Source organism: Indicator indicator, chromosome 13 (genome assembly GCF_027791375.1).
Source record: "Indicator indicator isolate 239-I01 chromosome 13, UM_Iind_1.1, whole genome shotgun sequence".
Classification (NCBI taxonomy): domain Eukaryota; kingdom Metazoa; phylum Chordata; class Aves; order Piciformes; family Indicatoridae; genus Indicator; species Indicator indicator.
In genome coordinates this window covers 18,624,775-18,641,481 of record NC_072022.1, presented here as the reverse complement: position 1 = coordinate 18,641,481, position 16,707 = coordinate 18,624,775, and positions in this window count along the sequence as shown.

Genomic DNA, 16,707 nt, shown 5'->3' with positions numbered 1-16,707 from the left:
ACAGGATCTCAGATCATTCTGTAAGGAATTCATAGAATCATAGAATGGTCTGGGTTGGAAGGGACATCCAAAGGTCATCTAGTCCTACCCCCTCTACAATAAGCAGGGGCATCCTTAACTAGATCAGGTTGCCCAGAGCCCTGTCAAGCCTCTTCTTGTTTATACTACACCAGCAGTGAAAATTAATATCTGGGAGACACAGTGAACATCTGAGAGCTGAATAAGCCATTAGATCAATGAAATGAAGGAGCACCATATACATTTCCCTGTGTATCCAGTGTGATGTTTTACTCACTGGACCACGATACCTGCTCATGTACATGGCTATAAGCACATACAGCTTCACAGAAGCACAGAAACAGATCAGACATCACAACCAGTGCTAGAACTGCCTAGTAGTATGGCATGTGACTGGACTAAGGAAGAGAAAAGAGGCTCCTTTGGATGGCTTTCCTGAGAAGGCAGTGATCTGGCAGGTAAACTTGTTGATTCTCTCTGAGCTAATATCTCATGACCTTTGGCATTCTGATCCTATCTTCTCTGTTGGGACACAGCAGCGTGATATTAACAGCAGAGCTATGACCTAGGATCCATCTCTGCTTAAGCCTCCTGTGTCCTACTTCAGTCTTTCTATGTCCTGGCTCTCTGGGAAACTAATACTTCCTGATCCCTCCATGTAAGTGCTGTGCAACCTGCACCTTGTAACAAGCTCAGCTCAGTGGTGAGTGGATGCTGAAGGGATGAAAAATTCCCTGAGCCAAGCCCTGAAGTGGTTGGCAAGAACAGGTCGATTGTCTGATTTGGTGGTGACAGCACTCCACCCTCCTTCTGTAAATGCCTCCTATCTCCTTCTGCCAGTCATGACAGAAATACAGACTTAGCTTTTCTCAGGAAGATCTAAATGTTCTGGTTGCTAGTTGGTAAGGGGGATGTTTCTCCAATTAATTGTTAAGTGGAACTCTGGCTGGAGGAAGGGGCTGCAGAGATGTCAAAGTGAAATGGGGAGAGCATTTTAACCTTTCTGAAGCTCTCCTGCAAATCAGCAGCAGGTTTGCCTTGTGGGTCCTGGCCAGTTCTTGTTCTACAGCGCACAGTCAAGGCTAGCCAGCAGAGAATGGCCTCACGGGGACTCTGCCAACTTCCATGGCTCATGGGCCCATCTTTTCTCTCTCCTTGGCAGTACAAATACGCTGCAAGGAAACTGCTACCTACCACTCATGGCTACATTCGGTCCTTATTCTCCTGAGCTGAGATGGAGGGTCCTGATAGGCACTGGGGGCAGCAGATTTGGAACAGCAGTTGCAGGGCTGATCAGCTGAGAAGGAGCAATGGAAAGAGTAGCATGGTCTATTGGACATGGCTATAGACTGGAAGTTCAGAGACCCGAGCTTTCATCATCCTAGATTACATGGACAGAAGAGACTGCAGTGATCATCTCACCCCATGCACTGGTCTTCATTCTATGGTGGCACCATGAGAAACCTGCAGGGCCCCAGGCAAATCACTGCATCACCTCATGTCTCAGTTTCCCCAGCAGTAAAGTAATGCTTGGTTATCTTGGTATCCTATAAACAAAAGGCTCTTTTCAAGGGCTGAAATGGGAAGGGTTAATTGTTTTGACATTTCCAGGTAGAACTGCTTGAGGCAGACCCTCCACCAGTGTGAATCAGCACAGCCTGAAACATTTCACGGTGTGAAGCATTCACTATTGGACCCCATACAGGGTCTTCAGGTGGCTTAATTGTCCTTACAAAAAATGCAGAAGGAAATATGAGACACAACTCAGATCCATTAATTACTACATGTCTTCTCAAGCCTGAGCTGAGCTGACACTGAAGATCACCACAGCACTCACACAGCCCTGTCCACCACTGGGGAACCTGCTGTGGTACAGGCATTTAAGTCAGAAGTATAAGGCTCTAATTCACCTCACAAGCTGTCTAATATTGTATGAGGTTCTGCTTTTCTGCTCAATAAATGCTGTCATCAGTAGACATCCTGAAGCTTTTCCAGTTTACTCATGTCTTAGCATCTGCAGTGGTTTGGTTCTAATATTCTTCTCAGCAGCATCACAGTGAAGATGGTGTGAGAGATTTCTCACCAGCACAGGGCCAAACTCAACAAACAATGCTCTTAAGTAAGGAACAAGTAAGCCAAGAATGACCTCCAGAATTCATTCTGCTCCAGAAGAGAGCCTTTCCCAAGGTCCTCTCCAGGTTGTTTTCCTGTTACTATTGCCAAGTGGTGCCTTTGCCCTGGTAGGTGCAGCACCTCTCCTCACTGTGGTCAGTCACCTCACCACCGAAGTGCATACCTCTGGGGTCAACTTCAAGTTAGGCTTTGAAGGAGCACAGGAGAAAAGGGCAGCCCCTTGCCTACAAAACTTGCTTAGACTATAAGCCTGCATTGGCCTCTGCTTCTTTTGCTCCTGTTCTTTGATTCCATCTGCAATTCTTTCCCGGGAAATGCATGACTTTGGGTCCCAGGCACTTTCTGCAGTCTGGTCTCCAGGATGCTGCTCACGAGTGCAGCCATGACACTGACCTGGCTCACCCTGTCTAGGGACGTTACTTGCAACATGTCACTGCATGAATCAAGCCATGTCACTGAAGCACAATCATTCATATTCCTCTTGTCCTCACCCAATCATCTGCAGACTCCTCAAAAGCCAGGGTCTTGGTGGCAAGACTCCTGACAGCATACTGCAGTGTTCAAGTGAGAAAGAGGAGGCTTGCTCCTAAGTGTGTCCCTGCCTCACTGCTCATCTTGTCTAACATGTGACTGATTTTCCCTTTAGCCTGTCTCTCTGCTCTTTTCCATGACATTACCATGTAAAGCCTCAGGGCTACTTCTGATCACACACCCCCTGGATTTGGTACTGTATCTCCCTTTGACAGGGAAGGCTGCCCCAGGACTAACTGGTTGCGGAGTAACTCTATGTCCTATGTTGGGGTTGTGTCACAGATTTTGGGGATGAGCCCTTTGCATTTGTGTCCCCTTACTGCTCCTATCTGTTCAGTGTGTTTGGTAACAGCTCCTCCTCCAGCAGCATCAGCAAAGTTACAGTTTGTTGGGGGCTTCAGAGGGTGAAAATCAGCTTGGGATAGGAAAATGTCCAAGCTGACTTTTACCATTAAGCTGTCAGCAGGATGTGCTGAGGTGTTTAAATATTGATGCAAACACAGAAGAAGTAGTTGCCTTCTTCCAGAACAGGAGAGGGATTTACAGCATAAGACATCTCAGAGCTCTTTGCCAGCACTGCATAGGTCACAGCTGTTCCTCCCTGCTACCAAGCACATGGTAACTGTGGTGGTGAAAAACCCTCATCTCCTGCCTTTCCAGATCCAGAAAAGTGGAAACCACATAAGGCAATACTTTGAGAAGCACAGAGAGATGGATTCACAGAGGAAAAGGTTTTCCTACACCTGAGAAGGAATCCTCAGCCCAAGGGATAAAAAATCTGATGGAAACGTTGAGAGCTTGAAATCAAACCTCTCCTTTAGGTGTGGTTTTGATGGGGGCTCATGTGCTGAGCTTGCACTTTGCTGTCCAGGAGATGGAGTTTTGTTATTCAAGCCTCCCCACCAAAATCAAATATTTGCAAGTGGAGGGAAACTTTATTCCTGGGGATGTTTGCAGTGGGCTCCCTGCTGAGCTTTCTGCCAGCAGCTTGTAACTCTGAGCCAGACTCACACGCACGAACGTTTTGGTATTTTTGTACATCAAAATATTCAGTCTTCCTCACCTGTGCCCAGGAGAGATGCAGAAGCCTTGCCTCTCAGCATGGTTCCAAACTTAAATCCAGGCATGGCTGAGCTACTTACTTTTCCTGGTTTTCTTAAAACAGTTCAGCAAGTGGAACATGGAGGCACTGAGGGGGTCTGAATGGGGGATCATAGAATGGTCCAGGCTGGAAGGGACCTCCAAAGATCATCTAGTCCAACCTCCCCGCACTCAGCAGGGACATCCCCAACTAGACCAGGTTGCCAGGGCTTTGTCAAGCCTCACCTTAAATGATGGATGATGGATAGGTGTGAGCTGAGCCAGAAGGACTAAAACCTTGAACCATTTCCTGGGCATTTTGAAGAAAATATCATCTTCCTTGATGAGGTGGAAAGGAGAGTAAGGGCTTTTTACCCCTATCAGCTGCAAGTGCAAGCTCACAGTTAAAACTCCTACTTAGGGTCATTGCCTAGTTTTGTTGCATATAGGAATGAGTGCTAACAGCCCTGGCCTCACTCAGGGACAGCGTCCTGTCCCCCCCACCATGAAGCCTCTCCCATCGCCACGCCCCACTCAGCTCAAGGGCTTTTCCCAAACCTAGCTCCCAGCTGGGCAGCCTGCCGGAGCAGCACTGCAGGGCTTTCTGGCTGCAGCTGCTGTAACACAGCTACACAGGTAGGGCTCTCCACTGGCTAGTCTTTATTTTCTTGATGCCAGCTTTTCTAATTATAGACCTGTGGCTATAAACCAACCGACTCCATTTTTGAGGCTCGTTATTGAACTTCCGATGTCAGGCTGAATTTTTCCTAACTGTCCATAATAACAGTAATAGCTTGACTTCCACCATGAGACAATTAACCTTCTTAAAGTTTAGTGCCTGAGGCTGTGCCTCAGAAAGATTCCCTCTACAAAACAGACAATTACCTTTCCTTAATAACCTTTCCCTTTTTAATCTGATATTAGTGCCAAAGTAAATGTAAAGGGCAGTGCTCTATGTCCCCTCTTAAGTACTTTAAATGCCTGTCCATGAAGGCTAATGAGCTGCCATTTTGCTTCATCTAGATTTGCTGTGGATCTAATGATATTCTGCAGCATCTTCCTTTAAAAAAATACAAGAATCCGTACTCCAAGGATACAGCTCTGTTCTAATTTGCATGGAAACTTTGTATATGGGGAAAAAAAGCATAACTCATGATGCAGAAAGAAAAATAATGATGTCTAAACTACAAAACAAGGCAAAACTTATTCAACATTAGCCTGATGCAGGTTTAAGGCTGGTGTCACTGGAAAGCAGCATCAGTGTCTGTAAAGCAGGAATTTCTCACTGGAGCTTTGTAGGGTTAGCACCAGTGCTTTCTGTTGACTGGTACAGATGCAGCATAGAAAGACAGGGCTGAGCAGTTTTACAGTTTCCTATGCATCTGTCTGTCCAGCATACACGTGGTCTGTCAGTCCCTGCCAGCCAGTAATGGCTGCAAGCAGACCTACAGCACAAGCACAACTGCTATGTGGATGTAATTTCTTTATGGATTGCTGCTCACGGTAACTAATATGCACAACATTAGTAACTGTAGAGACATGAAGTGCCCTCTCACTGAAGAAGTTATTGCTCCACTGATCCTGTAGTTTGCAGTTTCAGTGAGAATTCTCTAATAATCTTGCATTCAAACTTTTGTAAACTGCACAAAAAAATTCTGAAATGTGAAGCTGCAGGCACTTCCCCATCATGTGAGCAAACAGCATTTTTCTAGGAATGCCAGTTAAAAACAGCAACACAAAGCAGGCTCAAAAGCCAGGAAAAGAAGGACTACGGCCTCTCTTAGCAAAGATGCTCAGTTCATGTGTAAGAAGAGGGGGACAGCCTCTTTGGGGAGGAAAGTTCTTCACAGAAAGAGTGATCTGTCATTGGAATGTGCTGCCCAGGGAGGTAGTGGAGTCACCGTCCCTGGAGGTGTTCAGAAAAGGATTGGATGTGGCACTTGAAGCTCATGAGCTGCTGGGTGATAGGTTGGACTTAATGATCTCTCAGGTCTTTTCCAACATTGTTGATTCTATGATTCTTCTGCTTGATGACAAGCAACAGGAATGGAGGAAATGGTTACAAGATGTGCCGGGGAGGTTGAGGCTGGATGTTAGGAAATATTTCTTCACTGAGAGGGTTCTCAAACATTGGAATGGTCTGCCCAGGGCAGTGGTGGAGTCACCATCATGGGGGTGTTCAAGCTGCATGTGGGCCTATGGACATGGTTTGGTGTTGACCCTTCAGTGCTGGGTTGAGGATTGGACTGGATGATCTTTAAGGTCTCTTCCAAACAGATGTATTCTGTAATTCTCGAATCTGGTTTAGGATGCGGAGTATTCCCACACAAAACAGAACATCGCTTTCATTTGCGTTATTACAGTGCCCCTGCTAAGTCCACTGCCTTCTGCTCAGCCAACGTTTACTCTCCTCTTGTAAGAGTGCTCTGGTTTCATCATCTCAACATAATGAGGTTTATATTATTTTTTATTATAATAGAAGCAGCCTCAGGTTCCTAATCAAGATATTGGGCTAATTGCTATGGAAACCTAATTAGGCAGCCCGTGTCTCAAACTCTGTAAATATTTATACATGCACTTAACCATCTGCATGCAAACCAACCCACCCCAGCCATGGGAATGAAGCTTAGCACATGCTTAAGTGTTGATAGGAATGGGAGTCTCCTTTAAGACAAGGTTTAGCTGTGCTGCAACAAGTAGAGAGGAACATTCAGTGGTAATCTGATTGGGATCACGTGTCTGCAGATGAGGATCAGATCAGATAGGAGCTGGGTTACAGGTTTGAGTTGAGATCTGAAAAGAAATTTGGAGCTGCTGCAATTTTTTGTTATCTTATAGAATAATAATTAAAAAGATATGAGTCATTGTACCAGACACAAACATACACATAGAAATACAGGGATGTATGAAGTCTCCCTGGCCAGAATAAACTAACAGGTGTCCTATGCTATTTCTTAGCATAACATTTTAAACATTATTTGAAAAAACTCAATCTTAGAACTCACTTTGCATGCATGAATTGGTTCAAATTTACATGTTTATTGCAGCTGAGAGAAAATTCAATGTTAGCTTGAGTACAAACACTTTAGACTGCTAAGGTATTAACTTTAGAAGCTGAATATATGGAACTAATCAAAGCTCTTTCATAAATAGATTAATGAGGAGACAAAAATGCACAAGCTTCTAGGTTTTGAACAGTCATATCATCTATGGAGGCTTTATTTATTTATTTACTTTAACAAGTGTTTTAATTCATTTTTTTTTTTACCTGGCAGTTGTGGGAAGGTGAGGCAGAGTGAATTTGCCAAACACAGAGAGTTGCTGGCAGATACAAATATAATAACGTAGCTGGAGCTCTCTGTATGAAACTCCAGGTCCTGGTGCTGATCTTTTATTTCAGTTTTTTAATGTCACCCACCTTTTCTGCACCCACTTGTCCAAACCCTGCTCCCTCCTATGCAGACCTCTAATCTGCATGTGATATTCCAAGGTGGGAACAGAGGTAGGGAAAAAGGGCATTTAATTTAGCAAAACCAATATTGCAGCATCAAACCAAGAATAGTAGATTTGCTGCCACAAAAGCCGAAGATGCCCTTCCTGAGACTTTCTGCTCAAGCATGGTGTCCATTCAATGCTGTTTTCTTGCTTGTAAATAACCCTGTGTACAGAAAGCAGTGAAACAAACCAAGAGAAAGAATAAAACAACCCCAAAATGAAAAATTAAAATAAACTCCCACGACCTGTTTTTAAACCTGTGCTAGAAGCCGAGGGGGACAGACAGGGGATGGGGCTGCTCAGAACAAACGTTTCCTGTGCTGCCTGAGTCACTGCCCGGTTCAGCAGCGCAACCCTGTCTGGGACTCCTTGCAGACCTCACTGCCATTCAGGACTGTAAATTTCCTTCCTGAGTTTGTTAACAGCAAACAATGTGTGTAAAAGCACCACCCGAACCCACTATAGCTACTGGTGTTATGCAAAAGAACCAATGCATAAGCAATCTCCTTTAGAGGAGCCATGCAATGCGACACCAACCACCACAGAAAGCAGAGCAGCAGCTCTTCCAAGCCCTGAGATAAAGAAGGGATCTTCGTGAGGCTAAAAATTTTCCATTAAACACTTTTCTTTTAACCTGGCTCTTGAGTAACCTTTTTTTTTTTTTTCCCCTCCAAAGTTACATCACTTCTGTACAAAATATCAACTTCTTACCAAACCAACCAAACAAGAATCTCCTCTCTCTTTGCTAATCTGAGTAATTTTGACCCTGGGAAAATGTCACTGGATGTACCTTAGCAAAATTTTAGTTCAGAGACCTAAATTCCCCACTAGCCTCCAAGAAGCAGGTTTCCCAGCCATTATGCTGACCCCAGGAAGGGCTCCCAAAAAGGAGGACTAATGAGCAGAAGTGCCAGCACCCCATGGGAAACCAAGTGCGAGCAGGGCTCTGTGGGAGAATAGGGCCAAGCTCCCTGGTGCACAGACAACAAGCCTTAATTTCCATTTCCCTATCTTTCACTTTTTCACTCAGATGCCAATTTTTTTTCTTATAGGAAAATTACATTCCAATTGCTGCTGAAGTTAAGCCTTAAGGTAAGAAAGTTCCAACTTTTCTTTCTAGCTGAAATGTCTCTTCTAAAGTTTGCCCAAAGCTTTGAGATGAAAGAAAAAAGCCATGGGATTCAGAGGATCTTGATATTTCTCATGTTTAAAAGGTGAGTTTGTCTTTATAAAGTGAGCTTCTCTTTATATGGCAGAAAGGAGAGTAGCAGAAGTGACAACAAAATACGCAGCTATTTTTTGATTTGCAGTTCACTGTGAAGAGCTGTTTTCACCCTCTCCTTCTCCCTTTAGAAAGAAGTGTTAAATTAGCAATGAAAACAGCACATTAGCTGACAGGTACTGCAGATAATCTAATCATGAGACAGCATTTAAAAAAACAACAATTCAGCATGTTGGGGATGTTTGCGTTATTTTCTTCAGCAATTACATCTCATAAAAGCTCTCCTTAGATATTTAATGGGTGGCAGCTAAAGGATTTTCAAAGTACATTTCAGTTGCTGGTAATTGAAAAGGATCAAGTATTCCACACTCACTGCTAAATTTTACAGCTGATTGTGGCACATCCCAAGTTCAGCTCCTTCAGGAGGAAGCTGGCAGTGCCTAACACTGAATACTGCAAAGGAGAGCTTGTCTAGGCATAAAAGGAGCAGAGACAGGACGCAATGCTGGACATCTTGAGTAAAAAGCCTTACTCAGCCAAGGCCCGAGAGTGACTTTTTTTAATGCTTATTTTTAACTAACTGTGAACTTCTGCAATAAGTACAAAGTGCTACTTGGCTCCTTAAATAGCTGTGATGACGAGCTGGCGCTCGCTTCTGTTACTATGTGAATTTATGGGGCTGTTGTCACACGCTTTGTTAAAGGAAATATACGGTGGTTCTGTCATAGGGACTGGACACCTATAATTCTCATTTTCTTTGCCTGCTCATAAATCCCTGCTGCTCATCTGCTCTGTTATTATACTCGGGCTGCTGCCATAATCTCATTGCTGGAGCAAGGCTATCACAGCACCTTGCAGGGGAAGCGCTGAGTCACCAGTATCGCTCCAGTGGAGATGATATGCTGCACAGGGCTGGTGTCTGCCTGCCTTGCAAAGGAGATTCATGTGCCTGCATCTGCTTCAGGGGCATGCCGACAAATAGATCACCAGTGGATGCTGAAAGGCACTGGTGCCTTGGAAATGCCACTTCTTTGTGTAGGCTTTGCCATCTTGGATAATGTTTAATGGGTTTTGGTGCTTCACTGGCACCAAAGAAAAGGGACAAACTTTGCTTTTTGATTTTTCTCTAAGACCCTGCTCTTTCTTCCCATCTTCCTGCTTTTCGCTCAGGTCAATGCACCAGCTACACAGCACTTGGTAGTATTTCGTTTGTATGCATAAAGCCTTGCCTTGCCTTGCCCTGCAGGCCTCCATCGGCTGGCACTCAAGAACTGCAAAGTCTTTTGTTGCCCAGACATCTTCAGTCTAGCCTGGGATTGGTTTGATCGTGGCAGCTGCCCTCTCGCACCCTGTGCTTTCGCTGCAGTGCAGCTTCTTGTCTAACGCCAAAGCTGCTCTGTGCACAGGCTTTGCTCTCACAGCCAGTCTGTTCTCTCTGCTTCTCTGCCCTCTGAATCCCTTTCATCTTGCCCTGCCAGGCGCTGCAGCCGGTCTTCTTCATCTTCTCCTCTCTGCCTGTGGAAGTGCTCTTTCGAAAGCTGTGGTAGGCCTCATCCAAGTTGCTCTTTGAAGAGCTTCTTTGCAATGGGGCAGGTTGGTGCTGCACGTCACACAGCAGCAGGCACCTCAAGGAGCCCTGTGCCAACCCATGCCATGTCGTCAGCAACCACTGCTCTGCTGCCCAACCTCTGGGAAATTACCACTCTCCCCTGTGCCTCTGCTTCTCTTTCTAGATTTCATCTGGCTTTTCTGCTCAGGACAGAGGCTGCTGTGTGTGACAAGCCTGACAGCACTGTGACAGCCTGGAATCAGCTGGGAACGCTGGCATAATGCAGGTGATAATCGCAGCGCTGTGAGCCATGTCCCTGCCGTGAGCCATGGCTCTGCTCTATCCCTCATCTGCACAAACACCAGTCGAGCCTGTCTTTCATGTCCACTCTTTGGAGGCAAACAAGGCCTCCCAGGGAAAAAGTTTGGTTTGTGTAGCTTCTCCTACACCTCTGCAGGAACAGTAAAGACTAAAGCATGGCTGTGTTTATTCCAGCATTGGGCTGACAGCATTGCAGGTCTCAGTTCCATGTTGGAGGCAAGGAGGAATGCTCTGGCTACATCTACCTGTGACCTTACCGTCAGCCCAGATGCCACCAGGAGCAGCAGCTAGGGATTGGTACATCACTGAGATGCCCCTGGGTGGATTTTCTGTGGCTCTAGTCTCCCTCCAGGTTCCTGTGGAGTTACTGAGCATCTGTGACTCATCCCAACAGCTTGCAAAGGGGCCAGTATCAAGGAAATGTGTATTCCATAGGAAGGGAAAGACCCAAAGACAGAAGGCTACCATAATCATTGTCTCATGAAACACATAGCTCTCAGGAACGATGCTATATTCTTTATCCATGGCCTGTGCAGAACCCTGAGGTCTCCTAGGACCAAACCCTTGCAGCAACTGTGCACTGAGATGCCACACAACCTTGTCAGGCATTGACTGTCCCCTGACTCCACGAGAGGGAGGGCTCAAGGATGTCCCCCATCTGTGTTGAAAGCAGAGCATGGAGGGAGGGGCAGCAGACGTAGAGTCTCTCCCCAGCACAGTGTGGGAGCCTGCCTCTCTGTAAAGAGGTCTATTGATCAGAACCCATTGCCAATTACTTCCCGGAGAAGCAAGCAGAGAATGAAGCAAGGTTTATATCTCTGATACATACTTTCCTCCCTGGGGCAGTGCACTTACCCCTGCTTCACCATCAGAAAAAGAGGGAAGAGCATAAGGCAGCCCAAGGGTGCTCTCCAAAAGGTAGAGTGACAGAGCTGGCACTGCCTGGACAAGCTGCTGGGCACCAACCAGAGAAGCTTAATCCCTGCTCGTCCCATTTTGATAATAAAATTACACATTTTGGTAACAAAAGCTTCCACCTGGAGAGCTTGATGAAAAGCATGGGGAGGTGTTGGTTCTAGCCAGCAATTTGCTCTACTACTGTGCTCACCTGGAGCTTTCATATGCAGGTTTCTTTGCTACCACAACAGAAAGAACACCTCTTTCATAATGAATTGCCTTCAACTACCACGAACCAAGCTTAGGAATTGGGTTGTTTGGGTTTTTTTGGTTGGTTGTTTTTTGTTGTTTTTTTTTTGTTAATATGGAAGCATAGAAAATTAAATCTCTGTTGCATTTTTTAAAGCAATTATTTTAAGCACAGTGAATAAACAAGGAGTGCCTGACAAACACCTGTTATTTTTCCCATCGTGATCTTGGCTGCTGCTGAACAGCCCAAAATGCTGCTCTTTATAGGATCAAGTGTGTTTATCTAGCAGAGAAGAATAGGGTTTGTTTTCACCATGGAATAATGCACTGGCTGCCTTATAAAGTGCAGCACTAGCTTTTACTGAATAGAAGGCATGTGTTCCTTGGCTTCCTCTGGGTTGCTGACAGATTGGTGAGACTCAGTTGCTTCCACCCCAGAATAGGCACCTCAGACATGGACAGAAGGAACTGGGGTCATTTCACTACCCACTTCTCAAAACTTCTGGGTTTGCCTTGAACATGGAGTTGAGCTGCAGTACAAAATCTGTCTCTCAGTCTTCTTCTGAAGAAATCAGGGGATGCCAGGTCTGGGTTTCTGAACTTCAGTAGGAATAAGTTCTATCTCAAAGTCAATATTCACAACAACAACTGGAAAAGGGAGAGCTGGAAACAATTCTGGGAGGTTCTCACGGTCAAATGCTTCCTCCTTACCCCTTTTCCCCATCTCCCTACTTGGATGCTGGTAGTGCCACAGGGACAGGGTAAAGAGGGAGCTGCTTGTACAATAGCATCCACCACACAAGCAGAACAGTATGTGAACCTGGGGCAGAGGGATTACAGAAGCAGTTGACTGGCTCAGCTGACCTGACTGAGCTGATGCTTCCCTCTTCTCCAGCCTTAACCTTTGCTGAAGGTTGTTGCCCCCTCTCACGCATCTTCCCTCTGGGTCAGAGGATGCTACAAAACAGCTGAGCTGGAGCCCCATGAGCAGAGAGCACAGCCTCAAGGAAAGGAAAGTATAGGTCAGAGGTGTCTGGGATCACAGGGCAGATGAGACAAGACACAGCAGTTGACAGCAATAGGTTTGCAGCATGCACTTGGTATTGCAGGTCAGGCTGAGATGATCTGACCACTTACTGCTCCACAGAGACAGAAGAGATCCTTTGTCTTCGCTCCCTCAGGTAGCAACCCACCACCAGTGCTATTTTTCAAGTGCATGTCACAAGACAAGACGACCCTAACGAGCTAAGACAAGCATCACACTAGGCTCTAGCAGGCATGATTTTAGCAGGGACACTTTCAAAGCTTGATTACAGCCAGCCAGCAACTGTTCTGCTTCCTGGGTTTTGCTGGCCATTGCTATGGGAGGAGGTGTTTTTCTAACTTTTCTTACTGCTCAAGACTTTCCAATAAACCAAGGCACATTTTGAAGCTCAGTTAAAGTCTAGAAAGATTGTGCAGGAGAGAGATGAAAGGGCATTGTGATTAACCCTTTGGTACTTGTGTTTTTAAGCAGTTCAGATACCCAGGTGGCTGCTTTTCCCCCCTTCTCCTACAGGTCTCTTACTGGTTCTGTACTAGATCTGTGCTCTGACCAGCAAGGTGCCCTAAGCAGGATGTGGTGTGGGGACAGGAGAGAAGGTTGCTGTGCACAGGACAGAACAGAGGTTTGCACACTGGATTTGTTGGTTCAGTAAAGCACTGCAAGTCAAGCCAAATTGCCTGGAGTCTGAAGACCTTTGAGAGAAGCAAAGAACTTGCAACAGTTTTACTCCTGCTGCTTCTCTTCAGAAGTCTCTAGCTGAGAGCACAAAGGCAGCCAGTCTGCACTGCTCATTCTGAGCTCCTGCATGGTGAATGGGGACAGCAGGACCTTTTGCCAGCTCTTGGCTAATGGCAGAAAAGATGTTTTTAATGGTTAAGGCGTAAGGCAGGTAGCAGAGAGCAGGCTTCCATCCTGGGCGTTGTTACCAGTAAACTGTGTGTGAACAAATCCCTCAGGCCAAAATTTTCATTGCCCTGCCCTTCTGAAAATCAGGCCACGAGTTGCGTAAATATGGGTGTAGGTATCTAGCAGTAGAGAGCCAGGTTGGAACGTCTTGGCTTTAATCCCTGTGCCTGAGTTACTTCATTTATAAAACAGAGATAATTCTCTGCTACCTCGAGGGATGCTCTGAAGCACAACTCTATTGATGCTGGTAAAGCATGCCCCAGCTCGCTGGATAGCTATTATTCTACACTTGACAGAAATTGGATATGGCAGAGCTGAACAAGTGCTCTTGGTGTAGTTTTCTCTGCTGCCACCAGACAGTTTTGAGTCACAATTCCTCCTCCTGCAGGGAGATGGAGTGGACTAGGTACACTTCTGGCATTGCCACAGCTCCATACTGCAGCCATAAAGATACAAATGTCCCAATAGCTCTGGCCCTGCCTGTCACTGCTCCAGGGTACTTGTACTGGCAATAGGACATGCGTCTTTCCCTCTAGGAAGGAGTATAAGAGTCACCAGGACACTTTGTAAGATGATTTTGGAAACAGCTCCTCTTAGGAAAAAAAATTGGTTTGCATCTTCCCAAGTTTATGCAGCTTGCTTTCTCTTAGCATGAATGCAGCATCTCTGCTGTGAGGCCAGCTGCATGTAGAAGCATCTTAAAAGACCAAATTGATTCAGAATCTCTCTGGATTTGGACACTCTTCTCTGGGATAAAAGGTCTCTTCCTCTACTCAGCATAAGCTGGTGATAACAGGAAGCATTCCCATCAATTTCCCACAAAGACAAATCCGTAATTAATCTGTAATGATTTCCACATTGTTTTCATAGTCAGCAGCAAGATACTCCTTCCAATGGGACAGGGCTCCATCTTCCTTTTCACCAGGAAAACATCTAAGAAAAACATAGATGATGCATCATTTTACGATAAGAAACAACTATTTATATATCAAAAACTCTAATGAAGCAAGATTCTTATTTGCAGAATGCTGGCAGAACAAATACCTCAAAATCTTGCACTTGGAGTCATTTTCCAATTTAAATGACAAGATGCAGGCAATAAAGCTTTTCAGTTGAAAAGGAACTAGCTGCTTGGGTTTCATCTCCTGTCCCGTTGGAAATGAAAGCATAGAGGAAATCCTGAGAGAAGTATGTTATCCCAGGATAACAAAGTGAAGTGATTTACAGCTGGGTGCCTATCTTCAATTACAACTGTTCTGTCTTCTGAGTTTCAACCCTCACCATAATGACAAATGAACCTCCATGCCCACTTTTGCACCCAACTGGTTTCATATCAGGTAGTTTCGCTGCCCACACATGGGTTAGATAAAAGAGGAGTCTTCGGCTCTTTTGCAATCCTCTTACCTCCCCAGAAACCTTCCGCAATCTCCATTATCTTGAACAAAGGGTGAGCTAAAAGATGAGTGGGATACTTCATTATAACCTCTGGCTGTGCAATGAGTCACACCTGCGATTTTGAAATGCAACACAATAAATTAAGAGGGCAGTAGTGAGACGGAGCTGACAACCTGATAATAAAAACACTGGGCAACTTGTCAGCTTCAGCTGAGTAACCAAAGAACGACACTCTCTGCCAAGCGCAGGCAAATGAAAGGTGCTGCACGGTTGTCATGTGGTGACCAACAGCAATGTCTAGTGGTTCAATGAAACATAAACACTGACTATATTTTCTTGAGCCAACTTCTCTTTTCTTCTTCATCATGAAGAAGGAAGGTTGGCATCTAGGGGTCTGAAACGAGGAATGAGAGCTGGGGCGCTTGCTTTTGGTTTATGTCATGCCAACAGAAAAATCTCCATGACTCAGTTTACCTACATGTAGATGGCTTTATAGATGGGATTTAGAAAAGTGTAATTACTGTTAGCCTGGTCCTCAGAAGGAAGGTACTGATGAACATTCTTTATTTATTTATCACCATATGCAGCCATTTTACTACAGCTGTCAAATAACTATCAAACTCTTCTCTAAATTTACTTTACTTACTCAGTGGTACAAGACCATGTGGTGCAGGGCAGGCTCGTTGTGCTGGGCCAACTCAGTGTACACAACACCACAAAGCCATAATGTGATCTACTGCCAACAACTTAGGGTGCAACTCCATGAACCAGCTCTGCAGAAGAAGGAACAGAAAAATGCCATCCTCCCAGCATCATCTGGGATCAACAACAATTTAACACCCTTTACACAATAAATTAAAAACCAAACCAAAACAACAAACCCAACAATCCAGAATCAAAAGTTAGGTAGGGGTAGGAAACAATGCCCTTCCTTATGGAAAGGAAAAAAAAAAAAAGGAAAAGACTTCAACTATCTGATATGAAACCAGTTGGGTGCAAAAGTGGGCATGGAGATTCATTTGTCATTATGGTGAAGGTTGAAATCTCCTTTGGGTGATTACATGAACATATTTTTGCTACCAGGAAATCCAGGCTCCTCTGTTGTTCTGGGCAAAGAGCTCAGTCTCTTTGTCTGTGAGGGGAAGGAATGCTCTCAGTGTTTCTTTGGAGCAAGGTGGGGCTGCAGCTGTGTAACTGAGATGTTCATGTGAAGGTTTGGCACGACCTAAAACTGTCATCAGGACAAAAACATCTCCAAACAAAATATAAAATTTTTCAATGGAGTAAATTCCCTACTAAAAGCATATATGAAAGGATTCTCTTGAGTAGCAAGGTGGGAAAGCTTTCACCACAATCTCAAGATTTCTGGTCTTAAGAGTAAAAGATAAAGTTTAAAAAAAAAAAAGTCAACAAAACCCCAACAAATCTGCAGATCTTTTATCTTTTTTATCATTCCAATAAATACGGTGATGGGGAATGGACATTCTGGTATGAGGCAAGGCCATTGTGTTGCTTCTAATTGGGCAAAGTAGAGAGTATTTTACTTCTTGAATGGTCTAAGCAGGAACTCTTGGCTTTTGGGCACTGGTGATACAAAATAAAGCACCGGAGTTTTCAACCATCTCTACAGTTGCACATTTAGTTTCATGATGGGATATCTTGGCTGAGCCTCTGTATTCTATAATGTCTGAAATAATCACATTTCCAACTGATGGGATGGCAGTGATTGAACTGCCAAGCATGTACCCATTTGGATCAGCTGTGAGCTGGAGGATGGTTCATAGGGGTGCATGGGTGATTTCCTTGCATGCACAAGCACTTCTGACCCAATCAGCACTATTCCATTGGTCATTTTCTGTCTTATGT